The 27,224-nt window shown below is 45.0% G+C and overlaps 1 protein-coding gene across 3 annotated transcripts in view; it reads left to right on the top strand.

Moving 5' to 3' along the window:
* The window catches only part of PRICKLE2 (prickle planar cell polarity protein 2), a 316,927-nt gene that overhangs the window by 185,582 nt on the left and 104,121 nt on the right, over window positions 1-27,224 (top strand). The window contains exon 1 of one of the 3 annotated variants that reach the window (XM_081801455.1): window positions 12,576-17,619. The exons of the other annotated variants lie outside the window; for them this stretch is intronic. The gene's annotated coding sequence lies outside the window, so the exon portion shown is untranslated. Of the gene's footprint in view, window positions 1-12,575; window positions 17,620-27,224 lie in introns of those variants that run through there. 3 annotated transcript variants of the gene reach the window in all.

Below are 27,224 nucleotides of genomic sequence, written 5' to 3'. Positions count from 1 at the left end.
ATGGACGGTAGGTCCTTACCTAAGAGACTCAACTTGTCCCATTCCATAATTCCAATGCCACAAATTGGAATCCTAGCCGTTATGAGATGAAAGGACATGGGAAGTACAGAAATAATATACTAGGAGGCACCAAGATAAAGTTTTATGGGGCAGAAATGATCATGGGCTTTGGGAGCAGTGGCCAAAAATGTGTATTCTTGGGGAAGTAGAACAAGTCCTAATTAGAAACAATACCTCCTATTTCTGAGCCTCGTTGTGTTTTATCTATCAGACGAGGTGGTTAGACACCTTCTAACATCTGTTTTTTCTTAATCACAATAACAGTGGCTGCCAATATCACATTGTTTCTGTGTCAGGCACTCTGCTAAGGCCTGTGTCTGCATTTTCTCCTGTAATCCTCAAAGTGTAATACTCTCTGTCCCATTTTAAACCGAAAAGCTTAAAGAGTTTGAACACTTCATCCAAGGCCGCAGAGCTGGTAAGTGACAGACCTGAGCATTCTGACTCAGGTATGTTTGATGCTAAAATCTATGCTCTTCACCTCTGCTTTGTATGGTCCCCAAAGAGGCAGTTAATAACCTACTGCAAAGTACAAACTACTTCTAGACCAGTGGTTCCCAGCAGGGGCATTTTTGTCCCCCAGGGGGATGTTTGGCCATGTCTGCAGGCATTTCTAGGAAAAGGGGTGCTATTGGCCTCTGGTGGATAGAAGCCAGCGGCACTAATAAACACTCTACAGTATGTGGCATAGAACCCCACAGCCAAGAATTACCTGGCACAGATGGTCTGTAATACCAAGGTCAAGAAACCCTGGTCTGGGTCCGGCATAGAAACCACCCTCTTCCCCATTGTCCCCAGAAGTTAATAACAAGCGCTCATCCTCAAGGAATGACAGCCCTGTCCTTAGAGTTGTGTTCACATGTGCACCCCAGCTGAACCCTCTCAGTCCATCCCTGCCTCTATAAGCCACAGACCTCAGGACAAGACAGACCCACATCCACATTTGTGTTCCATCACTCACGTTTCTCATCTCGCAAACAGAGGTCATCATTCTCTCTCCTGGGATGACTGGGTCGTAGTAAGAGCTCAATATTCTGACAACCTTCTCTCATCATGGCCTCCCTTCCCTGTTAGAAGCCTCTCAGTCGGCCTGTACTCTTACAGATGGCCAGGTGTGTTCTTGGCTCCACCATTCATGCCGGTAGAAGCCACAGACCGCCATTCATAGACTGGTGCTCAGTGTCTCAGACACACAGGAGATGGTGTAGGGGAAAGACACCCCAGGAGAAGCAGCTGGGAAGTATTGGTGGCCGGTGCAAGGGCGGGAGTCCGGGTGGTAAAAGCGAAAGAATCCAGGGATCTTGGCCCCTGGCCAAGGCATTGGCTGAAGTGGACTCCCAGGGTTGGCTAGTTTTATTGTAGAATAAATTGTTGCTCTGTAATGTAAATGGAAAATTAACTGTGTAACCAGTCAAAGAATCCTTGTGCTTCTCTGTGAAACATACCACCCAGATAAGTTAAAGATTTATGTACGTGCTTTCAAGAGACATTTTCTGGAAGAGACCTGGTGGGGAAAGGGTATGAGTGGAAGAAAGACGGAGGTAGTTTGGTGGAGGAATTTCCTTCATGGAAAAAGGAAGAAAAAAGAGAAAGAGGCATAGTTCAAAATGCTGTGTTTGCTTCGTGTAACTTAAAATGCAGGGTTCCAGCTAGACCGCTAAGAAGGTGACATTTAAATACGGCCTTTTCCTTTTTTAAAAAAAAGATGATCATCATTACGCACACATTATTTATTTATTTGGGACAGTGTGAAATGGGAAGAAGAGGAAAGATAACTGGATGAGGGTGGAAGGCTCCCTGTAAGACCTCTGATCCCTTGAGCTGCTTGCAGAAAAGAGAAGATGATCAGAAGTCACACCTGACATCCTGAGCTTTCCACAGAACCCTCCAGCTGATGTGAGCAAAGTAATACGCAGGCAGGGATGTCTCTCAGGCTCAGGGTGTGAGGTGGATGACGACAGGACCAGTGCCCTGGAACGGAACCCATTTTGATGTAAAGAACTGTTTAGATACTTAATGGAGGAAAAAACAAAACACAACAAAACCTTTTCCTCTGCTTGGCCAGGCCTGCAGGCATCCTGTGTGCGGCGTCCCAGCTTGTCCGGCTCAGTTGTTCTCATAGTGACCCTGGGAGGGGCGGCTTCTGCATCTGGATACACGAGGAAGCCATGCCTCTGAGAGGGTCAGGCTCAGGTTCAAGTTACAGCGTCAAGGACAGAGCAAGGGTGGGAGCCCTCATCCTTGGAGTCAGAACCAGACTTCATACTGTCGTGGTTAGAGATCACTGAGATACCTCCACAGCGTAAACGTGCTGAAAGCTGGTAAATGGTAAATATACATATGTACACACATACACGTACACACGTATATGTACAAATGCACATTTATGTCGGTGTAAATAGATAAAATGAGACAACGAGCAGGATAGTAAAGGGAACTGACTCTCTGCCCTGGTGTCTGGGAGAGAAGAGGTAGGGACTGTAGAAAACCAGAGAGTGTCCCCAGCCTAAAGAAGGCTGCCCCGTTCAGCTGGTCCCCCTAATCAGTGTGTCTCCGGAACTTGAGCTCAGAATGGCCAGACCTTCTGAGGCTTTTTCTTTTCTTTTTTGTGAGGAGAAGCTGTTGTGCAGATGTGGGGTTGGCAAGTCACACCCTGCAGCCCCGATTCGGCAGGCACCTGTTCAAAGATTTACTAGACTAAGCTCCTCCCACTTGTTTACAGATGATCCCTGCAGGAGCAGGGCTGAGGAGTTGTGTAAGAGAATGTATCTCCTGCAGAGCCCAGCATCTATACCGTTTGGCTCTTTGCAGTTTCCCTACCTCGGATGTAGGCCCAACAAAACATTAAGTGGGCCGAATTCCACCACCAGCCGACCATCCTGGACCCCTCCGAGGTCATTCTGTCTCTCCCCTTCTTCCTCTTGTTGGCTTTCCACTGCAGGTGCTGGGGATTCGTTAGACCACCATTTCTCACAGTTCACCCTGCATGCAGATACCCTGGATGGCTCCCCATCAGATTCAGTGGGGCCAGGTGGGGCTGAGAACCTGCGTGTTCAGCGGGTTCCATCTGATGATGCTGATGCTGCCAATCCAGGATTCCACTTTGGGAAGTCGGGGCTTAGATATGCCATGTTTATTTTTTTGTTTTCGTTTTTGTTTTTTAGAGGGGTGGGTGTGTCTCGAAGCCCCAGGCCTATCACGTGGTTGACTACCTTGGCCAAGGCAGAAGGATGAATTCTGTAGAACCCGTAGGATAGACTCATTGAGGCATTGCACGGCCCATAGGAGAATTCTGTGAATGCTCCTAGTCCTACAGAGTGGCTACATTTCCTCAATTTGAAGAGCATCTCTTTCTTCAAATGGAGAGCATCACACTGACCCAAATCTATCCTAGACCACCTCCATAGCCTGCAAAGTGGCTCTGGCTCTGTGTAAAGTATTCGGTCTTTCCCACATCGGTGTTGCCATGAAGAGGGGCTGTATTCATGACAAGCGCAAGGAACTTGTCTCTTAATCCTGGAGTAAGATCTTTTATGTCAGGATCAACCCAAATCTAGGATGGAATGGGATGCAATGGGGAGACTGGTCTCAGCAAGCTAAATGAAAATTTAAAGGACAGCCATGGATAGAAAAAAAAGGAAATAGAATCAGAAATTGGAGGAATGCATGTAGTGAAAGGCTATTTTGATTTCTCGGAGCCTCAGTTTCCTCATCTATAACTCAGTTTCTTTACACTATTGGTATAACCTTGAAGCTTGTCCTGAAGGTTATATTAGAAGTTGTGTATGTCATAAATGTCATGTATAAATCTGGCTCATAAATCTTCTCTCCACGTATGGCCCTATGGCTGGGTTTTCCTGATAGCAGTCATCTTAGAGATCCCAAAAGACTGGGCCTCTAGCAGGTCTGTGGGTAGCACCTGCTGGTTCTGGTTTGGCTCTGCCAAAGGGTCCCTCCAGGAAGCATTCCTGTTTTTTTCTGGGCAACTGACTCCGACCACTGGCTGCCTCGAAGCTTCTTCCATTCCTGGTGTTTCTGGTGGCCGGCACTGGGGCTCCTCTCCTCCCAGCTGTCTGAACACTCCGTGTGTGTGTGTCTTCTTGGTGGCTGGGCTCCGAACAGCCCTTCCTTGCAGAGCCTCCCCAGCTGGGCTGAGTCGAGCCCTGTAAAGGCTCTGCCAGCTTCAGCCCCCAGCCAGGCTCGGCGTGTGCCATTTACGGGACAAGGAGTGTGGCTCCTGCCGGATGAGTGGGGCCACTGCCACGGAGAACGGGTGCTAAATAATTCACCACAGCAGCCTGCTCTGATACCCATCCGGGCCTGCCCCCCTGGCGACCCTGAGGATGCCCCAGCAGGGCTCCTCCTCGCTGTGCTGCGGCGTCAAGGGGAGAAAAATCAACGAGGCAGCATGAACACCCCCTGAGCTGTCGAGGGCTCTGCGGGCCTCAGCCGCAGGGAAGCTCGCAGCCGGGCCGACTGACCCTGTGGACTGCTGCCGCTCAGGCCGGGGGGCTCCGGTCGCCCTCACTGTCCGGAGCGTGACTGATGGCATGTTTACACTCAGACTCGATCAACAGTTTTTAAGAACCTGCGGTGTGCTGGGCAGTTTTACTGGTAGTAGCTCCTACAATCCAGAAAGTCCGTGAGGCAGGAACTGTCAGAAGAGGCTGAGAGAAGAAAAGTGACTTGTCGCAGTTCACACACAGCTAATAAGGGGCAGAGTTGGGATTTGCCCTTGGGTACATCCTGCCTGACAGACCCCCTGGTATCCAGAGGGTCCCTGCCCATCAGGGACCCTTCCTCTGTGCTCCAGACGCTGGCTGTCTCGGTGGGTCGGACTCTCACACGTTAGGGCAAACACTACCAGCTTCTCTATAGGGAAGCCCATGACGGTGTGTAACTGAACTTCTCCCACTGCTCATTTCTGTTGGCGTGTTAAGTTGTGTTAACCTGGGTTTTTTGTAGCTTGGACCTTGCCTTGGCCTGGTTCTCTGCTGAACAAGATGGTAGCTGGGAGGCAGTGTTGAAAATGATTGGCCTTGTCCCAGGAACTTCCTGCCTGAGGGAAATGAGGGTCTTGAGGCAGGATTCCCAGGTTCTCCTGCAGGGCCTCATTTAGTCGGAAGGTTGATAAGTTGGGACACAGGCTCGGAGGAGTGGAAGGAAGGACTGGCACAGAAACAAACACTACCAGGGCTTTTTCTCAGCCCAGCAAGCCAGGAAGACTTACTTCTGCAGTTCTCATAAGGCCATTTTGCACAATGCATCGCACGAACAATCTGCCTGCAGAGCTAGTCTCCCATTGGATGTACAGATCATCCCCATGCAATAAGTGGCAGGTCTGTGATGACTATTTAACAGATAATAATAATAGAGTCTAACACTTACTGATTGTTCTTGCCGTGTCTCATACTGTGCAGAGTGTTTTGTGAAGATGATTTGAACTCCTATAACAAGAGGTATTACAGTTATCACTGTTACTCACATTTTCCAGAGAAGACGTCTGAAGAACAGAGAGGTTAAGCAACTTGCCCAGTGTCACACAGATAGCAAGAGCTGGAGCCCAGAATCAAATACAGATTTCTTTTCCAATTCCAGGCTAGTTTCATTGTAGCAGGACTCTCTTTTAGCCAAGATAAATTAGATGCTCTTCAGAGCTATTTATAGATGCTAAGAAGATTTAAGATGAAAAGGAACAGGCAGAATCCAGCACAGTGGATCAAGCAATATGTGTACCATTGCTGCACTTCTCATTCTTTTCTCTCCATCAGTCACCGGCCTGATGACATTCACGGGTGTGACAGTTTCCCAGGGTTGTGATCAGGTTCCGAGAGAATTGCAAAAAAATGTTACATGGATGTAAAGGACTGCAGTTATTAATAATTGTCACAACCATAAATGGATCATCAGCTGTGGCGGTTTCCGATTGGCCACAGCATACATAGGATAGGCCGTGGGTCACGGGCACTTCATTCAACCATATTTTTAAAGGGCCTACTGTGTGCTAGGCAGTGTTTTAGGTTTCAAGGATAGAATGCTCAATGAAACAAAAATCCTGCCTACCATCCCCTAGAGCTTACTTTTTAGGCCTCCATAGGGAGGCAGAATATATAGCAACTTAAGCAAGTAAAATATATAGTGATTTAAGAGTACTAAGTCCTGTGCATCAATTTCCAAAATGACAGTATGGGGAGCACAGCAGACCCTTTAACCTTTAATCATTTGTGAACATTATTTTTAAAAAAAAAAAAAACAACTATTTAAGGTTTCTGGAAATTGTCCCAAGGGTATGTAGCAAATGCAGAAATACCTATTCAAGAAAATCTACTAAATCTTGGTAAGAAAAGTGAGTCTGTGGCATATGAGCCATGACCCACACATCTCCTGCTGCCCCTTATCCCCATCACAAATCAGTGTGATGGATACTCTGGGAGTATGCAGCCAAGAACATGGGGTTCCTTCTCCACCTAGCTCTCAGTCTAGAGCTGTGATTTCACCCTGGGAGGGGCACTTCAGAGATTGGCAACACCCTGCCCCTGCAGAGAAGCCCTACCTTAGATCAAACTGTGGAGCAATTTGTGTCCCAGGGTATTGTCAAAAAATAGGAGAACAATCAGCTAGCAATTAGTGGAGGCTAACAGCTGGGTGTGATACCAATAAATACAAATCAGCCAGGTGCTCAGGGCGAGGGTACTCAGGCCCTCTTGAGTAGCAACATCAGAGGCTGCACCCTGCAGAAGACTTTACTCAACTTGTCTAGCCAGTCACTAAACAAATAACAATAACAACAAGCTCCAGAAAAGGGAGGGAGGGGGTCAGTATTTGGAATTGCTTCAATATGTTATCTAAAATGTTCTGTTTTCAACAAAGTATCATGAGTCATTCAAAGAAACAGAAAAGTCTGGCCCATACACAGGGAAAAGGTAAGCAAAAGAAACTGCCTGTGAAGGTGTCTAAATGTCAGATTTATCAGGCAAAGACTTTAAAGCAGCACTTATAAATATGTGCAAAGAACTATAGGGAACTATGTCTAGAGAATTAAAGGAAAGCGTGAGGACAATCCATCATCAAATAGAGAATATCAATGAAGGGAAATTATTTTTAAAAAATAATTATTTTAAGAAATGGAAATTTTGGAGTTGAAAAGTATAATTGAAATGAAAAATTCGCTAGAGGGACTCAACAGCAGATTTAATCTGGAGGAAGAAAAACCGAAAACTTGAAGGTAGATCAATAAAGATGACACAATCTGAGGAATAGGGAGAAAAAAGAAAAATGAACAGAGCTTTTTAAAAATAATTTAGAATTTTTTTCCAGTTTTATTGAGAAATAACTGACAAACATTACTATATAAATTTTAAGGTGCACAGTGTGATGGTTTGATTTACTCAATGAGTGTTTGAGAAATACGGATGGCATTATGCACACCAATATATGCATAATGGGAGTAGCTGAAGAGAGAAAAAAGAGCAGAAAAAACAACACTTGAAGAAATAATACTGGAAAACTTCCAAATCTGATGAGAAAATACTAGTCTACACATCCAAGAAGCTAATGCAACCCACGTAGGTAAATTTAAAAAAGAGCTACACTCACTGCCTTGAGGCACATCACAGTCAGAATATGGAAAGACAACAAGAAAATCTTGAAAGTAGCAGGGGAAAACAACTTATCACAAATATAAGGGAACCCTCGTAGGATTAACAGTTGATTCTTAAGTCTTGGCAAAGAGATTGGTACTTCCTTTAAAGAAGTTAAGTAGAATTACCTTATGTCCCAGCAATTCTGTTCCTTGATATATACCCAAGAAAAGTGGAACATGCATCCTCAAAAAAAACCATACACAAATGCTCCTGATAGCATTATTGATAATAGTCAAAAAGTGGAAACAACCCAAACGTTCATCAGTTGATGAAGTGGTAAATAAAATGTATATCTGTACAATGGCATATTATTCCACAGTAAAAAAGAATGAAGCTCTGGTACAAGTTACAACATGGCTGATGAACCTTGAAAATATTACACTGAGTGAAAGAAACAAATTACCAAAGATCACATATTATATGATTCCATTTATATGAAATGCTCAGAATAGGCAAATCTGTAGACACAGAGAATATATCAATGTCTGCTTGGGGCTGGAATAGTGGGACAAATGGGGAGTGATTATTCCTGGCTAAGGCATGAAGGGTTGGTGAAAGTGTTTTAAAATTAGATTGTGATAATGGTTGCATAAGTCTATGAGTATATTAAAATCTATCAAATTATACACTTTAAATGGGTGAACTGTATGATATGTAAATTGTATTTCAATAAAACTTTAAGTGCCAAGTGCTAAGGAAAAAAAAGTAGGGTAAAGGTTTGGCACTATTAGCAAGGTGGGAGGGAAGACAGTCTGGGATAGGATAGTGAGGCTTCACTGCAGTGACATTTTTAAGACTAGAAAAGGTGAGAGAGTGAGCCATGCTACTAGCGATAGAAGAAACCTTTCAGATAGAGGAAGGAGCTAATGCAAAGATCTGGAAGATGGGCCTGGTGTGTGTGAGGATTGGTGTCCATGTGATAGCAAGGCAGAGAGTAGCAGGAGATGGTATCAGAGAAGTCATAGGGTCACAAACTCAAGGGCCTTACTCTGAGATGAGCAGCATTGGTGCATTTTGGGTAGAAGCGTGACACACTGTTTATTTTCAGAGGATCACTATGGTTGCAGTTTTGTGAATAGACCAAAGAGGGGCCAGATAGAGGCAAGAGCTGATGGTGGCTTGCATCTCCATCCAGGAGGGAGATGACATGGCTTGGAGCAGGGGAAGAAGGGTGGGGATGATGGGAAAGTGTTCGGTTCTGCAGGCGCTTTGAAGGTAGCGCCAACAGGACAAGTCAAGGATTACAAAATGTTCAATAAAAGGGGTCAAAGAGTAAATATGTTAGGCTTTTCAGGTCATACGGTCTCTGTTGGAACTACTCAACTTTGCTGTTGCAACCTGGATGTGGCCGTAGACATGCATAAATGAATAAGTATCGTGTTCCAGTAAAACTGTACTTGCAAAAACGTGAAACAGTGGATTTGGCCAATGGGATGTGGCTTGCCAGCTTCTACATTAGATGTCAGGGCAAGAGAAGGAAACGAGTGAAGGGTAACTCAAAGGTGTTTGTTCTCAACCATTGGAAAGATGGAGTTACCATTAACTGTGAGAGTGAATCCTGCCAGCAGAACAGATCTGTGTGGGGTGGAGGGTATGGAGAACTGATCTCTTGTTAAATTTGAGAAGTCTTCAGACGTCCAGGTGTAGATGCGGGTGGATTTGTAAGCCTTGAGTTTGAAGAAAGGCTGGTCTGAAGTGGAATTGGAGACCCTAGACCAGATCAAGGAAGTGCATGTAGATAGAGAAGAGCAGCGGTCTGAGGACTGAGCCTTGAGTTATGCCAGTCTTTAGCTGTTGGGAAGATGAGGAGGAATCAGCAAAAGAAACTGAGGAAGTACAGTCACAAGATAGAAGGGAAGCCAGAAGAAGGTGCCATCACGGAAGTGAAGCTAAGAAAGTGCTTCAGAGAGGGTAAATCTGTCCTCTCCTTCCCCACTCACAAAATCGTGTTGGTACACAAGTGAGCAGAGGAACGTTCTTACAGGAATTCCCTCTAATTTCCAGGCAAGAAAATTACTGTCAGACTTTTTATTCATTTAACAAATATTCATGAGCTGTCAGGTCACCAGGCACTGTGCTAGATGCTTGGAACAGAACAGCATGCCAAAAAAGGCACAATCCCTGCCCTCAGAGAGTATTCAGTCTCTTTAGCGAGAGATGTTCATCAGGTAATTCATTAACATTCACCAAGGATGGATCATAGTCCCTCACCATGGATGCAGATCTATGAAACACAACAAGAGTTCTAAAGGAAAGGAGTTATGTAGGAAAGCAATACTATGAGTTTTCTACAAAAGAATTGATCTAGGGGCAACTGCGTCAGTCAGTTAGGCATCTGACTCTTGATTTTGGCTCAAGTCTTGATCTCAGGGTCATGAGTCCAAGCCCCACATTGGGCTCCATGCCAGCATGGAGCCTACTTTTAAAAAAAAAAAGAAGAAAAGAAGGAGAAGAGTTGATCTAATCTGGAGGGCCAGGGAACCTTTGATATTTTTCTTTGTTTTTAATAATAAATGATTTCCAACATATCACATCCTGATTGGAACATACCTGGTTTTTGAGAGGATGTTTGAGAACCTCTGAACTAGAGGAAGAAATACAGGCTTTGTCCTCAAACCCAGGACCAAGTCTCAGCTGTGGGTCCTGGTGCCATTCTTGATCCTCTTTGAAACTCATTGTCCTCATGTATGCAATAGTGGATAGTAAGAGCTACAGTGTGAGGTGATGGTGAGGACTAAATGAGATTATGTGTAGAAAACACCTGGCATGTAAGCCCTTCCCATTCCTTGAGAAAAACAGTATGTCCTTTCGTACATCTGTGACATTACATCTTCCAAAATAATTTTCCCAAGACAGGTCTTTGCTGCAAGTTGAATGTTTTCTGAGGCAGAGAGTTTTTCAGCCTTTTTTCTGAGGCAGAGAGTTTTTCAGCCTTTTTTCTGAGGTATCTTCCATTTTGCCAGTGTCCTCTCCCAAGAGAAGCGTGTGGAGCTCTAGTGCCCACATTTAGGAAGTGCTGGAAAACCAAAGCATCCCTGTGCAACTCTTGCTCATTCTTCTCCTCCTTTATTCAGAGAAAATTCAGGTTTCTACTCAGCTGTTTAATGAAAATGAGTACTTCCAAAAAGCTGCTGTAATAAAGTACAGCTTTCTTTCTGTAAAACAAAAGCGATGTTTTCTAGCACATCATGTCAGTTTAACAATATTTTCACGGAAATGTGCAGTGGTAAGCATGTTTAAATCACTGATGCCGTTTCTAATCTTTTTTGGGGGGAGGGAGCAAAATCTGTAACAGTCTTTCATTTTGATTTGCCTGTGCTAGACTGTCCACATTTCTCCTTTTAATTAATGTAATTAAAAAAGGATAAGAGGTTGTGGTAGAATTTCGTGCATTAGATTATCGGGATCAAGAATAATTAAAATGTCTGAGATGAGGAACGTTCCTAAAATGGCAGAAAGGAGAAAGGAAGGCCTTTTTTTTTAAAATTTAAAGTGTGCTGGATTATTCTTCACAAGATTTAGAAATGTGTCTGTGGTCCGAGAAACATTGATGATATGGAGTCTCGAACAAATAGGCAAGAAAGAAGGGGTGCTCGGGGTGGGTCAATCCTTATGTCTGTCATGAACAATTTTATAATTTATGTTCGCACCTCTCATTCTTGCTCCCTTGTCTGAAAACCAAGTCAGGAGTAACATTAACACTAACTCTATGCTAGGCACTAGTCTTCAAAGTACTTTATATACTTTAACTCAGCTCATCTTGTTGGCACTCCTGGTAGATAGATGTCTCTCTCCATTTTATAGATGAGGAAATTGAGGCTTAGAAAAGATGAGTGGCTGTTCTTGCCAAGTCATGTAGGTAGGAGGTTATAGAGCCAAATCGGAATTCAGGTCTTTCTGTTGGAGGAGGCAGATGTTTTATTGTAAGTCCTAACTGGAAAAGTGGTTAGAAACTGGAGGGGAATCTCCTTGGAGCGTTTCTTTTTCATGAAGCAGCCCCACTTTTGTGGGTGCCTTATTTATCTTTCCCTGCACTTGGTGAGCCCCACATGTATCTTACCTGCACTACAGAAATCTCACAAGTTGATTTTCCATATGGTTACGTGGGTTGGTTGTTGTTGCTTGAGAGTTATTACAAATCTAGAATGTGGGTTTTTTGTCGTCGTTTTTCTTTTTTGGAGCAAAGCAGATGCATCCTTGATCTCTAGCATTCATTTAGAACTGTCATCATTTTTTGATGTTCAACCTCCCTTTGTTTTAAGACACTATGGTTTTTAGTATATTGTGCTGATGGATTTACATGGCAAAAACAAAAATTGACAGCTGTGGTGAATGTTACCAGGGTTCCCCAGGGTCTCTTATTTCCTCTTCCTCCTGGGCATATACTTCCCAGCCCCCTTGCAGTTGGGTGAGGTCATGTGACAAGTTTGACCAATAGAGGTGATGTCATTTGCCTCCAGGCTAAAGCACCTAAAAGCACCTCCAGAAATTAGGTGTTGAGACCACAGAAACACAAGAAGGAAGCTGACTGGATCCCTCAGTCACTGGCTGCAAAGACTCTGCACCTCCAGCCAACTTTGCATGAGTGTGAGATCAGTTCTTGTTGTTAAACCACTGAATTACAGTTGTTTGTTACTGCATCAGAGTCCACCCTATCCCAGCTAATAAAACAATTCTTTGTCAGCCTCCTCGGCCCCATTTTAAAAAATTTACTGGATTTTGAAATTTGAGGATCATTTAAAACTATATAAAACTATGCATTTGTGTGTATATATATGTATGTATGTATAAAGTTTTGAAGAATATTCTTTAAAATTATGTATATAGAGTATGTAGAATATGTATTATACATACTATATATGTAATTATAAATTATAATCATAAAATTAAACTATAAGTACACATGTAATAAGTATATTCTGCCCATACATCTTTTTTAATAAAATAAACTTAAATGAACTTTTGACTTTCGTTAGATACATGCTTTGAAACTTTGGTAATATCCCTTATAGTAATTAGGATTTCACAGTAGCAGGGCCAGGAGGTACTAATCTAAACTAGCTAGGACTGGTGCTGTCTTTCTATCTCTCTTTCTCTCTTTTTTTTTTTTAAGAGATAGAGTGGGGAGAGGGGCAGAGGGGCCGAGGGAGAGAGAGAATCCCAAGCAGGCTCCATGCCCAGCACAGAGCCTGACACGGGGCTCAATCTCACAACCCTGAACTCATGACCTGAGCCAAAATCAAGAGTCAGACATGTAACCACCTGCGCCACCAGGTGCCCCCGTCTTTCTCTTTTTCAGGTGTTCCTGAGACCAAGCCCCTGCCATTGCTCTGAGTGACCAACACCGGTTCTTATCATCTCCGTATTCAAAAGTCTTCTTGAGTCGGAGTAAAATCCCTCTTTAGTTCATTTCAAATCCATTGCATCTTATTTTAACACCTCCAGAAGTGGAGATAAAAAGCTGTTCATTAGGACTGTCCTCCACAGAGCCCTTCATCTCAGGGGCCACCGTTCCCCTGTCATTTCCCCGTCTCTTCTGTGAGCCCACCAGCAGTGATTCACTGCCCCCTCCCCGTACTCCTCTAACAAGATTTTGACAGATGCTGGCTAGAGTGTGAAGCTGATTTGATGTTCGTCAATGTCAGGAGCACCCTCTTTGTCAGCCCCTGCCAGCATCCCGTTGGTATTGTTCTGCTGTCTTGTGCCCTAGCAGACAAGTCTTTAATTCTGCATGGGTGCTAACACTTTTCTCTCGTATCTGTGTTCTTCCTCCTGCCTGCAACACCTTCTCTAGCAGCTCACATTTAACCTTGGTGATTGTAGCAGACTTTTCATTTATGGCTTCTGGATATTGTGTCATGCTGGGTAAGGCCTTCCCCCCCGCCCCCCATAAAACTGTTTTCTCATTCCAGGGGGTAAAAAAAAAGATTATTTTTGACCTTTGACAGAACTCAAGTCATACTTTTCCTGATTTCTGATCACCTCAGCTACAATGAATCTAGTCTTCTGCATCTCTCTTCCTATTCACTCTGTGCAGTTCTGGCCACTTATGTGAATATCTTATTTTCTGTCTAAATAGAAAGTTCTGAAGGTCAGCAGTTGTGTCCTTGTCTCAAAAGAGTGTCCTGAATTTCACAGATCCCCAATAAATACTTGATTGAGTGTCTCATATGTATTGCCTGTTCTCCGTGCCACCTCCTGCCAAGAAGTTTGCGGTCATAACTGTGGAATTTCACTCTGTTTTTGTAAAAACCAGTGTGAGGTTTGTCCGCATTTACCAGGTCTCTGAAATTTCCAAGCAGTTGGGGTCTCACCTTGTCTAATACCTAGCAGTTTATTTTCGAAAAATCCTGAGTAGGATGGTGTCCAGGATGAAAATACTTGTCATGAGGCATTACTGATCCGTGGGCTTTATAATTTCAATAATCTGTACAAGGATGATGCATAGATCTCCAGGTTCCCCATCACTAAGCTGTGCTCAATGTGCTATCACAAGGACCTCAGCAATGTGCTTTTGCACCATATCCCTCTCCTGACTGCAGTTAGACCTTCCAGAACCCTGCACGCGCCTTGTCCTGACACGCATCACACTCACTCCAATTGCTTGCTTAATTGTCTTCCCCTCTCATTGCTAAACTTTTTTAAGGCAGGACTCGTGTCTGTCTTGGTCACCATGATGTCCCTCAGGCCTAACACAGTGACGGACAAATAGTAGGAGCTCATTTAATGAGTGAAGGGATACATGAATGAATGAAGTGTCCATGCTTCCCAGAAATCTAGCTGTCTTGCCCTCTTGTGCAGCTTCAGAGGGGGAGGCCTCTAGTGCCTGTGGGTCATTTTTACTGCTTTCTTCCCTAGTTTCATAGCCCTTGCAAATGTCTGTTGTTTCATGTGAAGTGCATGTCAGCAGCTCACCCACATTAGGTGGAACTTTGGGTTATACCCTGGAAGTGGGGATGATTTTGCCATCTCCATTGACTGACCTCCTCCCATCTTTTGAACTTTGTCTAGTCAGTTTACTAATCAGTGCCAAATTTAACAGTGAAGGCATCATTATGTCCAGTACCAAGAGCTCACGTTTATTGAACGTTTGCTGTGTGCTAGGCTCAGTGCTCAATGCTTCATGCTGAGGATCGTTTGATTCTCTAAAGAGCCCTGCAAAGGTAGGCACTGTTCTTGTCCCTCCTGTTATAGATGAAAACCTCTCACCCCAAATCATACAGTTAGCAAATGTCAGAGCCAGGGTCTGTCCCCAGGCCATCCTTGCCAGACCCCATGTTCTGTTGTTAACTCTCGTGAAGTTGGTAGTCCTGGGCCAGCTTTCCTCGTCATTGCTTCACTATTAATCACTTGTGAATGGCTTCTCATAATTCTCATATGATCATAAGTCCATCAGAGAGTAGTGGGCCCATCTTCAGGTGAAGAAACTAGGACAGGGGCATAGAAAGTCGAAGCGACTTCTCCATGGCCACACCAGAGTAGGATGCCTCCTTGCCATTGGTGGCCCCAAATTGTTGTATTTGCTCATCTCCTCCTTGAAGGATATTAAGGTCTAGGGGGACTATCCACTTCCACGCATGCTCTGAGTTCTGCATGATGGACACCTGAAGTGGAGTGTGACTCATTCGTTCGTATTCTGTTTCAGTTAGTGCCAAGTTAGAGCAGGTCCCATGATTTTCACCATGAAAGGTCTTCTCTGAACCGAAGAGAAGCATTCTGAAAGAAGTTATAGGGCATTATTAATACAATTACGTATAACAAAAGACATCATTTCACTTCCCCACATCTAACAAAGAAATTCATTTGAAGCTTCAGGAACTCCCACTGGAAGGGCAGAGCTCATCAGAGTGGGTTCTTCAGGCGGAGGAGTGTGGGCAAGGATCCGGGCTGGCTGCTTTGTCCTGGGGGACGCTTCTGTGCACGAATACACCTCTCTCCCAGCTTCCCCAGCCCCTCCCTCAGCCTCCACCTAAGGAACCCACAGCACTTCCTTATCACAAGCACAGGGGCGAGAATGTTGGCTTGCGCTTGCCTCTCGCCTGGCCCAGCATACTGCATAGGCAGCATTGAAAGAACACTTGATTTTAAACAAGAAGAAGAGGTGACCGTGGAAATAGAGGATAGAAACAATGACCATCCTAGTGGAAAGAAGGCCTTGGTGATTTTTTTCTGACTTCATCCAGAATGTCAGAAATCACTGTTATTTATGGAGTGTGACATTGTGTCAATCCTCACTACAGTTGCATTCAATACTTCTTCCTTGCTCTCACTAGAATATGAGTTAGGAGAGAGCAAACGTATCTGTACCTAGTCCTTAGAACAGCGCATGGCACAGAGTACAGTGCTCCACAGATATTTCTTGAATGAAGGGACAGTACAGATGAAGAAATTGAAGACCTCAGGAGTTAAGTTACTAGTCCAAGGTCACATCACTTGCAGAAATTAAAGAATTCGAACCCAGGACTCCCCAGCTCTGTGGAGTTCCTTCTTGGTGATTGCTTGGATAGGCCTCTCTTGGAGCAGTGAATGGGATATTAGAGACCCAAACATGTTTAACGAAGTTACAGTCTGGGATTCAGGAAATATGGTTCTAGCCTATCCTTGCTGAAGTCCCAGTGTGACTGTGGGGGAAAAAAGCCCTCCTCTACTCAAACCTCAGTTTTGTAATCTGTAAAATGGAGAAATGGAAGCAGTGCTCTCTAAGGGTCTAAGGGCCCTCAAATACCCCTGGGCTGATTTATGCTTTGTCATCTCTTATACTCAGGAGGAGCTAGGGTCAGGGCTTGAGGGAGGGAATGACTAATTCATCACCCAAGCACCTGAGGAAAGTAGTCTTGTGTTTAATTTCCGCCACGCACAAAAATTCAAGGATGACGTAGTCTCCAGCCAGCAAACACCGAGAAATCAAAGTTAAAGAGAGAAAAGAAAGTACAGGCATTTGAAGTCTCCACACAGTTTTAGGGTTGGGGGGGCAGGGAGGAAAAAACAAGTTTGGATTTCACTCCTGGGTTGATGCAGCATATAATCTAAAACAGGCTCTCAGGTTGATAACTGTGCCCAGATCCGATCCCCGGCACATAAGAGCACAGCCTCTAAAAAGAAAAAAAAAAAAAAAATAGGTGTATATCTTTAAAGCCTGTCTTCTTATGTGTGATATTTTTGTACTCCTTCGGGGGGTTGCAGAGCTAGGGCCTTGGCTTCCCGAGAAGGCTTTTTTCCCCCATCTCCCTGGCTTGGGGATTATTGATTTGGAAGGCGAGCCTAATTTACGTGTAAATAAATCTCGGTGCTGGGCAGCGGGACGGGACGGCCAGATGCCATGACTGACTTGCTGACGTCACGGCTTCATTAGCATGCGGAGGATGCGGGCACTGCAACAGCGACTTCTCCGGCACCAACCAGCCTCTCCTACGGCAGTTATTATTATTTTTTTTTTGGCCGAGCTGCACATTTCCTGGTTCCGTGTCTTGGGCTCTGCGACCAGCTGACTGGTCGCCCTGGGTCTTGCTCGGGATCGGTTGGTGACACTGAAGCCGGGGTCCGTGACTTCCTGCAGATTGAGAAGCTGGGTTCTCAGGAAGGCAGTCGGATCCAAAGGAAGGGTAGAAGTCACACTTTTTTTTTTTTTTTTTCCTTGCTCGGTGGGTGCCCAGCAGGGTCTCCATCTAGCAGTGCTGTTTTCCCTGAGCGCGTGCAGAGCAGCTCCGCCTTGAGCCTGCCTCTGGCTTCTGGAAGGGTCTAGATTTTGAGAAGGGTTTCCAGAAGAAGATGCTTTGGCTGCCTGCGGTCTTGCTTACGTTCTTAGAAGCCAGACCTGGGGAGAAAGTGAACTGTGGCAATTGACAAGCTTAGAGGGTCTGGTGGAAGCTTTCCCCCGGCCCCCTGAAACTGGGCATTTTATCCTCCCTGGAGATAGGTAAGAATTTTGTTCTAATTCACATATTTAAAAACTGTGTATTTTCTAGGGAGGATGAGAAAGCTGGATGTAAATGATTTGCATGAGGAGGGGTTATCACAGCTCCATTATCTTAGGCAAGTGACATTTTTAGTGGTCCTCTGGCACCTTACCTTTTCAATGCTGATTAGAAAGCTCACTTGCAAAGTGACATGTCACAGCTGTAGGGAGTCCTGAAGAAACGCTTCCGTCATCGTCTTCCTGCTTTAGAAGCAGCAGTTCTGTGGAAGAAGTGCAGCTATCTTTAAAAAAAATAATCATAAGCGGGGGGAGGGTTTAAAAACCAAACACCTGCTGGTGTTCATGCACAGTACTCATTTCTGCTCAGGATGTCAGAAACCGTTAGAGGGTCTGGGGAAGGAGGACTTCGCTGAGACTTCCAGGTAAAAGAAATGGTGCTCGAATAATTTAGGTTGAATTATACCCAGTGCTTTCATGTTGGAAATGGTGACAGAGCTCCCGAAGATGACTGCACTACCGGGCTGAAACACATGACTCAGTGTGTTCTCGACATCGGGTTCTTGGAGGAGTGCTCCTAGTTAGTGCTCCTCACTCTTGGTTTCCCAAAAACCAGTCGTAGCAGTACTAATCTGCCGTGGAGGTCTTGCGATGAAATCCAGATCTTTAATCCCATTATTCTTTGTTGTGTGGTCTTAGAATATGCTGGGGTCCGACGGGACTTTAATGAACCATAAATAAGCTGGGCTGGGCCAAATCACACCAGGGTAAGTGATCTGTACCAGATGCGATGCCATCCGCCGGTCCAAGCACAGCTCTTGTATAATTTAGGCACATATATTATTTCCCCAGCGAGAGAGTTCTGCTTCCAGGCCATGCATCCATGACCACAGTCAGGGGAGGGCTCCAGTGTGCCGTGAATGTATCGGCCTGGACTGCCATGTACTAAAGCTGCAGCTTGTGAGGCTGCGATTTGCTTTGCTGGAACATCTCTTCCCAGAGACTGTTTTAAACCATCTCCGTGAGACTTGTACTAAACGAAGCAGCTTGGCCTCCTTGCTGGAGGCCGAATTGGCAGCTCTAATCCTGCTCCCCAGAAGGTTTATTGGCTGCTGATGGCTTTCACAGATGGGTCAGGATGAGTATCCCCCTGGGCTCCGGAGTAAGTCACAACTTTGACAGAACTACCATATTTTGGAAATTTGGATTTTAATGGCTCCTTGAGTGCTTGTAAAGGTTTTGCCTTTCCATTAGATGCTCTTTCCCCTTGGAAGTTCTTTTTTTAAATTAAAACATGTTGGCTCCACTGGGCATTTCGGCCTATAAATAGTCACGGGGCAGCCAGAAATAATAAAAATAGCATTGTTTGGAATGGCAGGTTTGTAAAGGTTCGCCATGCAGTGTAGGGGAATAAATAGAAATGTAGGAAAGAAGATGCATTTATGGAAGCCTAAAGCATGAGAAGGGAACTTAGAGGTTAGGCACTGTTTAAGGATGCTGACCGAGGGCACAGACTCTGGATTCAGACAACACTGAAGACACTTAGAGCTAGCCACCTCTCTGAGGGTTGACCCCTGTCTGTGTAATGGGGAGACCAGTAGGACCTAAAGGCAGTGTGCTAGGTACACAGATTTAGTGAGAGGGCATACGGAGCACAGTGCTGGCCATGGGGCTCATGCTCAGTAAATGCTAGCCGTTGTTACTGCTGGCATTGTTTCCTTTTTGTCACTATCGGCGTAAGCACTGTTGCTAAAAACAAGACGGTCCACCGGAAAGGCAATATGTTTATATCCATTTGTCTGCAGAGGGCTGTGACTGGTGGCAAAGGTGAACTTTCCACCCTATTGATCGAGTTGACAGAATCAAGTGCATCATCCAGGGCTACTGTGTTTTGTAGAACTCAGAGTGACCGGATGGCATCACGAAAATCATTTAGCCCTAGCTGCGGCTCAGACATGCCGAAAGAAGGTCTCCTGTTTTGGCAGCTGACGAGTCACATGCAGAAAGCTGTGGGATCCAAATTGGAATTGACGCCTTTCTGGATTTCTGTTCACATTCCTCTTCAGTTCCAACTTTGCATGTGAGAGGCAGTCCTTTTCTTTCTTCTGCTCAGTGCAGACACTTGGCATTTTTTTTTTTTTCCCTCCATCCGGAGAGGCCTTTGGATGTGGGCTTCATCTGCTGGTTGGGTCCTCAGAAGTCACAGGGCTAGCGTGTATGTCACGTGTGGGTGGCTCCAGTGTGGAGACGCGCTGTGAAGAAAGGAATAGGCCGTGTTTGGTCTCCGCTGACACGATAGGTCTTTTCCAGACTTGGGAGTGCGCACCTCATGCCAGGGAGTGTACTTTAGTCACTCAGTTTGACAGCTCTTTTTCCCTTTCTTCTCAACATCTTTCTTTTAAATTTAGGTGAAGTGGAGCTCCAACATAGGGGTTTGAAGGACAAATGAAAAGTGACCAAAGGAGCCAGAGGAGTCTTGCAGAAAATTTTTCCTTAGGAGACTCAGAATTGGGAGTTGGTCATTCTTAGTTTCTATGGGTTTTCAGGAAAGTTGTGTTTTGCCTAGAGATTTATATTTATACCTTGATAGCAGCCCACCTCCATTATCTCCTGCTGGTGTATGTGATCTTGAGAGAGTTACCTGACCTCTCTGAACTTTGGTTTCCTTATGTGAAAATTGGAAATCCGTTCCCCTGGACACATAGCATGGCCATGAAATGGTGGCTGTGATGTCCTTGACCAATTCTTGGTACCTGCAAGGTGTTGGATTTTCTTTCTGGTGCCGATAATGTTCATATTTCCCATTTAGTCTCAACCTATGCACAGCAGGAGGTAGGAGTTTAAATACTCATTTGACGGAGGAAACTAAGGCCACAGAGGGAAAGGCGCTTACCTTAAATGACACACTGGTGATGAAGCTTGGGACCTAGCAGAATGTTGCTTCTACTACACATCGATTCCAAAGGCTCAGAGTTGGAAAAGAGCTTTTAACCACCGCACCGCACTGCCAGCCTTGAATTAGCAGCAATGTCTCTCTTCAGAAGCCTCAAGACATGGTCCTCTCTCAAGTCTCTGTTGTTTTCAAACACACCCCAGTGAAAATGGTCTGTCCCTCAGGCAGGATTGTAGCTTTCTTTTGGCCAAGGACTTTTCTTTTGTGTCTGAAGGCCCGTGAAAACCATTTGCTCTTCCCTCTCTCCCCAACTGTTGTATTTAAAAATCAGGTAATTGCTGGTGACCGTGAACTGTGGAGAACTAAGAAGCTTTGGGGCTAGGCCCTGGGAAAATCGGTTTCCCTCATTGATGTTCATAACTGACACTTGCCACTTTGCTCTGGTCCCAACCTGTGAAGATTTTTAATGAAATTTTCTTGTTTGTATGCCTTGTCCGTGTGTGCGTGTGCGTGCACTTGCACGCATGTTTGGATGATGCAGAAAAGAAAATGTTGGATAAGATCACACTGAGTTTCCAGCAACCTAAGTCCTCCAAAATCTCACTGGGGGCTTGGCCAGTTGAGTTTGGAGACTAGGTTTTCTTTTTCCTTTGGCCTGTTGTTGGAGCAGCTCTTTGTTTGGAGTCTGAAGCCCGAGGCTTGCTCGTTTTGTTATTTCCCTGGGGACAAGGCTGGGGGGGGGGGGAAGCAAGGAAAGAGAAAGGGGGGTGGGGAGTGGGGGACTAGATGGAGGAGTTAGGAGGAGGGGAGGAGGGAAGCCAGAATACGGAAGCAGCTGGGAGAATATCAGAGCAATCTCCAATCCACCATGAAAGTGTAAAGCTGAAGGTTCCCTGTGGATGAAGTTGCAACTCAAAGACAGGAGCCTCTGTTCTCCTTCAGCTAGAAATTCCTCTCCCCATCTGTCCTACAGAACTCATAGTGCAGCCATTTTAAATCCTCAAACCTTACTGCTGGCTAAACACAGTATATGTTTTCCACCAGAGCACCATGGACCATTTTGAAAAATGTGTTTATTAAAAAGAGCACGTTTTCAAGTACGATATGCACCTGGGTATAGATGGTAAACTTCCAGTATATGTTTGGCCATAAAGTCTGGAAAAATCAGGTTGGCTGAACCAAAGACTCAAATTTTCTGAGGGCTGACACAGAAGAGGAGATACGACACTAGAAGGGACACAGAATCGAGAAGCCTCACTGGTTGGAAGTGGGGGCCTCAAGGAAGTCAGGGCCGGCCTCACATGGGAAAGTGTTAACCCAAATCTCGCTGCCTCAGAACAGCAGAGTGAACCTGAAGGAGGAAGGAAGAATGGGATTTCTGGTATCCCCCTTCTTCCTGGTTCTAGCATTTGAGCTGCTATATATAAACCAATCCTGAGGCTCTGGAGGGATCACAGGCATCATTTAGTCCTTGGAATGTGGCACAGAGATGGAGCCCAGGTTGGTACCTTTGACAGTCTGGCACTCTGCATGCGTCATGATAGATGGCTGACTTGCGTTGCCTCCATTCCTCTCACACGGGGAGCGCCACTGGCCTCAGAGCCCCCACCCCTCCCGGGCTCCTGAAATCAAACCTTGCAAATGTCATTCAGCCCCATCCAGGGTTAAAAGTAACTAGGACAAGAGTTCTTAGCATTTTATTTCAACTGGGCAGGATGCCATTTTTCCAGCTCTTTTCTTGGCATCCATTCATCAGTTGTGAGTCCTCAGAGATGCTTGTTCAGGAAAGTTCCAGAACTCAGCTGAGAAACAACCATACTTTCTGTGGTCACAGGGTCAGATGGGTTTTCAGAGTAGCTGTAAGTGTACGTGTAAGTATGTTTTGGTTGTCTGTGTATCTGTTTATAGTCTTTGTGTTAGTGTTTGTGTGAATGTATAGAAAAAGTAATAACTCTCAGAGATGGAGCACCTACTGTGTGCTAGCTGACATATAATGTGGTTTACAGGGGCTCCCGGGTGGCTCAGATGGTTGGGCGTCTGCCTTCGGCTCAGGTCATGATCCCGGGGTCCTGGGATCGAGCCCCGCATCGGGCTCCTGGCTCAGCAAGGAGCCTGCTTCTCCCTCTCCCTCTGCCTCTCTCCCTGCTCATGCTTTCTCTCTCTCTCTCTCTCTGTATCTCTGTGTCTCAAATGAATAAATAAAATCTTAAAAAAAAAAAATTTTTAAAATAATGTGGTTTACATACCTTGCCTTATTAATTCTTGCAGCAATTACGCAGCTAGGGATTATTAGCTCTATTTCATAGTCAAGAAACCAAGTCTCCTAGAAGTTAAGTGACTTGCCCAAGGTTATGCAGACAGGAAAGGGTAAAATTGGGATTCAAACCCAGGATAATCATCACCCAAAGCCTGAATAATGTCTGCCATTCTTACCATAACATCCACTGTAAATATTTTTTCTTTACCTTCTAGATTATTTCTGTGGATCTCTCATTTGAGAAACATCTCATTATTCACCCCTCAAAATCCTTTCAGTTAATCTTTTGATAAGATTAGAAGAAACACGGAAGAGAATTTGTCAGACCTAAAGCAGAACACAGTGGCGTCAACTCCGGTTTTGAATGCGGCTTTTAGAATGAAGGGAGGTTGGTTGGAAAGTCAGTTAAGACACACTGAGGTGAGGAGTAAAAGCTAAAGGCCAGTGGAAGCAGCCCTTGGGTGGACGAGAGGCAGCGTGGGAAGTTCTGCCGTGCTAAAATTGTTTTTTTTTTTAAAGATTTCATTTATTTATTTGACAGAGAGAGACACAGCGAGAGAGGGAACACGAGCAGGGGGAGCGGGAGAGGGAGAAGCAGGCTTCCCGCGGAGCAGGGAGCCCGATGCGGGGCTCGATCCCAGGACCCCAGGATCATGACCTGAGCCGAAGGCAGACGCTCAACGACTGAGCCACCCAGGCGCCCCTGCCGTGCTAAAATTGTAAGCGAACGTGGGCACACCCAGTCGGAGTGTAGAGAGAGAGGGGCCACGCTTGTTAGTTTTCCACCCCTAGTTGCATGCACATCAGGTTCTAACTAGAACGTATGTGTTTCCCTTTCTGAGCTTCTGTTCTTTCATCCCTAAAATGAAGGTCCTGAATCAAATAATCTATAAGTTCTCTTCCAACACCGACCCCGATGAGTGTGAACTTTGAGAATGAACTCAGCCTTGTCGGTGGAGGCGTGTGATTTGCCCCGTTGGCTGCTCTGGCGCAGAGAACTAAAAGGTCAGGTTTTCTATCAGGACCTGACCCGTCTGTGTTGTGAATATGTGCTGCAAGATGAGAAGCAGTAGCTCTCCAGAGAATGACTTAGAGCTTCCTGGAGAAACATCTGACCTTTGGACGTTTCACACTAGTGAAGAGGGGGTGCATGCACCTCAGCGTGTGTTGGTGTTGCTCGTTCACTCCTAGAGGCCCTCCGGGGCTGTTAGGTATGCAAGCATCCCACAGAGTGCCAGAGAGGAAGGCTGCTTGGGTCGAATGTGTATACACCTTGGGGTGTTGCTAAAATTCAGACTCAGCATTTTTAACACACTCCCTGGTGTATGCCAATGCTGCTCCTTCTTAGCCACCTTTCTAACAGGCATCGAGTGCTGCAGAGGAAAGAAAATTTAACTAAATTCAGAAATCCCAGGTTCTAATCCCAATTATATATTTGAGTAAACCTCAAAGAAATCACTCAGCTCTTATGAAGTTTCTCCTACAGAGTTATAAAAATAATAACTAACATCGAATGCCAGGCATTGTGCTCGCTCTTGTGTGTGCTGGATCTTATTTCATACTCGTGATAACCTTACGAGGTAGAGTCTGTTATCATCTGTATTCTATAGAAGCTAAGCACAAAGAGGTTAAATAACTTGCCCAAGGTCCACAGCTCATAAATGGTCAGCCTGGGATTTGAGTTGTACCATCTGAGCCCGGAGCCTTCACAGCTCATAGAGATGATAGATGGGAGGGGCGCCTGGGTGGCTCAGTCATTAAGCGTCTGCCTTCGGCTCAGGTCATGATCCCAGCGTCCTGGGATCAAGCCCCACATCGGGCTCCCTGCTTGGCGGGAAGCCTGCTTCTCCCTCTCCCACTCCCCCGCTTGTGTTCGCTCTCTTGCTGTGCCTCTCTCTGTCAAATAAATAAATAAAATCTTAAAAAAAAAAAAAAAAGATGATAGATGGGAAAGATCTTGGAACTTACTTGTGTGTATGTGTGTGTGTTTTACACAAAACATATCATATAAATAAATATATTCATTTCTTTGGTATGCTCACCTAAGTATTTAGGACACCTGAAATTAGAAGAGGTAGATGAAGTGTTTTCCAGATGAGGTTGTATTTGTCTTAAGTGACAAATGTTCCAGTTTATGTAAATTAAAGTCAAATGCTTTGTGAAGTTTTGAAGAGCACAGGTGTTTGCTGTGTTGTAGGTAGTTCAGCTAGTCCCCCAAAAAATGTTCCCTAAGAGGATTATTCAGAGGAATGGGGCATTCTGATTAACTGAGGTTTTGGCTATTTGCAATGAAATCCAAGTTAGTTTCCTGTCTTATTTTTGCCAATTTAGAAAATATACCCAATCACTTTTCTACCTCTATAGGAAGAGCAGCGTTGCCCAGCTGCATGTTTCTTGTGGTTTAGGACATGGCAGCCATGTAAATTATTATCCTGAACATGAATTCCCAGTGAATTTGTTCTTCCAGTGGAAGCCATAAGAGGTTGACTGCGAACATCCTTTGAATTTGATATCTGTCACCTCACTGGACACCAGGCTGCGATCTGGCAGGATAAGCATATGTCTGCTTTCTTCTCTCACTCCTCCCTGTTATTCCCCAGAAGCTTCTATTTGACTGCTAGCGGCAGTCTTCTTCAGATGGGAAAATTATTCTTACGTGAATGTGTACCCATGTATGAACTCTGTTCTTAGAAACATCCTGACTGTAGAGTTAGCGTGGCAAATGCCTGGCATCTGCATCACCAGGCCCCGGTCTCCCTGGTCCCTTGCAGACCTCACTGATGAAACCGTACAATCTGTTCGTCACATCCCAACAGAATCTTTGAATTGTTCTCAACCCACCACGCCAGGCAGCCCGTACCATCCATTGGAGTTGGCCCAAGGGATTTAACCTGCACACAATGTCGACCCTTAAAAACTCCCTGAAGGTTGATTCTCTTTTCAGTTTGCTAACTATGTATTAAACTCTAATTGCTTAGACATGCAAGGAAGAGATTCTGTTTTCCACATGCTCCACATTTTATTCTTCCCTCCCCAAAGTGGACAAGCTGCAGGCCTACTGAAAGTCTGAGTTCATTGAATTTTTAGTTAATTTAAGTTTTAATAGAGTTTTTCTCCTTTCTCTGGGATATGCATCCTGTTGTTCTGATTAATTTGGTGAGCGTTTTTAAGGTTCCTGTCACTTTTCATCACCAGTGAACGTAGAGTCTTTCTCCAGCTTTCCTGCTATGATGCTCCTGGAGGAATACCCACGTTACAATGACCTGCTTTCTGTAGACATCCTCTGGGCGGTTCAGCCATTGGGTAGGTGACCCTGCAGAGGAAATGGCTGCTTTTGGCTCAGCAACTGCACAGCGCTCGGCTAAAGCCCTGTCCCCTGACAGCTTATCAATCAAGAATCAGGAGTCGGTTTAAATGACTGCTTAAGTTTACTCCTTGCGCTTAAGTTCATCATGTCAGAAGTCGCCTGAAAAGCTGGTCTAGACTAGATGCTTGCCACCAGCTGGAACAGTGAGCCCCCCCCACCCGTCTCTCATGCTTTCTGTGCAGGTTAGGACACTGCAACACCTGCCTCATTAGGAAGTGGGGTGAAAATGCAAAGCAAAGAATTCACATATTCCTCTCCCAACAACGGGAGCTCGGGTTCCTGCTAGAATGGCTTCTGAAAGATGAGTAGGTGGAAAGCAACCTAAGCACTGGGCTCGACTGATCAGACTGGCTTAAACCTGCCTTCCCTTCCCTTTGTCAGTTCCGCTGCCTGAGCTGCTGCCTAAACACCACTGTGGTTTTCCCTGGCCATGCTTAAAAGTTGTTTTAAATTCTGTACCATTGAATTGCTAAGGTTCGGCTTCCTAAGTGGTAACTATGATATCATTTGCTATTTTGAATTTGTAAAAGAGAGTGAGAAATAGAACATCAGCAACATGGAAGGCGCTGTCTCAGGCCCTGTGGGGATTAGCAGAGAGGGCCTTCTATGCTCATCCAGTTCTCGAAACCAGGTGTTTTAAACTTGGAATCCAGGAGTACCAAAGGACCAGCAAAAATTGATGAACTTTTTGAAATTAAATGCAAAAATTTCTGTGAATGTATATGTGTGGGGTTTTTCGTGTGTGTGTGTGTTTTTTTAAAGGGAGAGGATCTCAGCCTTCATCAGATTCCTAAAGACATAAAGTAACCCAAAAGATAAGAACTGCTAAACTAGGTGGTAGATGGTTGTAACCTCATCCAGGAAAATCTCTAAAGGTTACTAAGTGACTGGAAAAAACTCTCCTCCTGCTCTGTGCAAGGAAGCACACCACTTTTCTGCATGGCTACCCAAGAGCTAATGTTAAGGTCTGTGGATACCTGGATCCACAGAGAATTACCTGTATCTCTTTCATTTTACAGATGGGTAAATTGAGGTCTGCAGTCTCACGTGCCAAGGCCATGACAGTCCTTGTTTCTTCTGTGTTTCAGAGA

Source organism: Leptonychotes weddellii, chromosome 1 (genome assembly GCF_054177405.1).
Source record: "Leptonychotes weddellii isolate Sample4059 chromosome 1, ASM5417740v2, whole genome shotgun sequence".
Lineage (NCBI taxonomy): Eukaryota > Metazoa > Chordata > Mammalia > Carnivora > Phocidae > Leptonychotes > Leptonychotes weddellii.
Note: the sequence above shows the minus strand (reverse complement) of the source record. Positions and strands in the feature narration are given on the sequence as shown.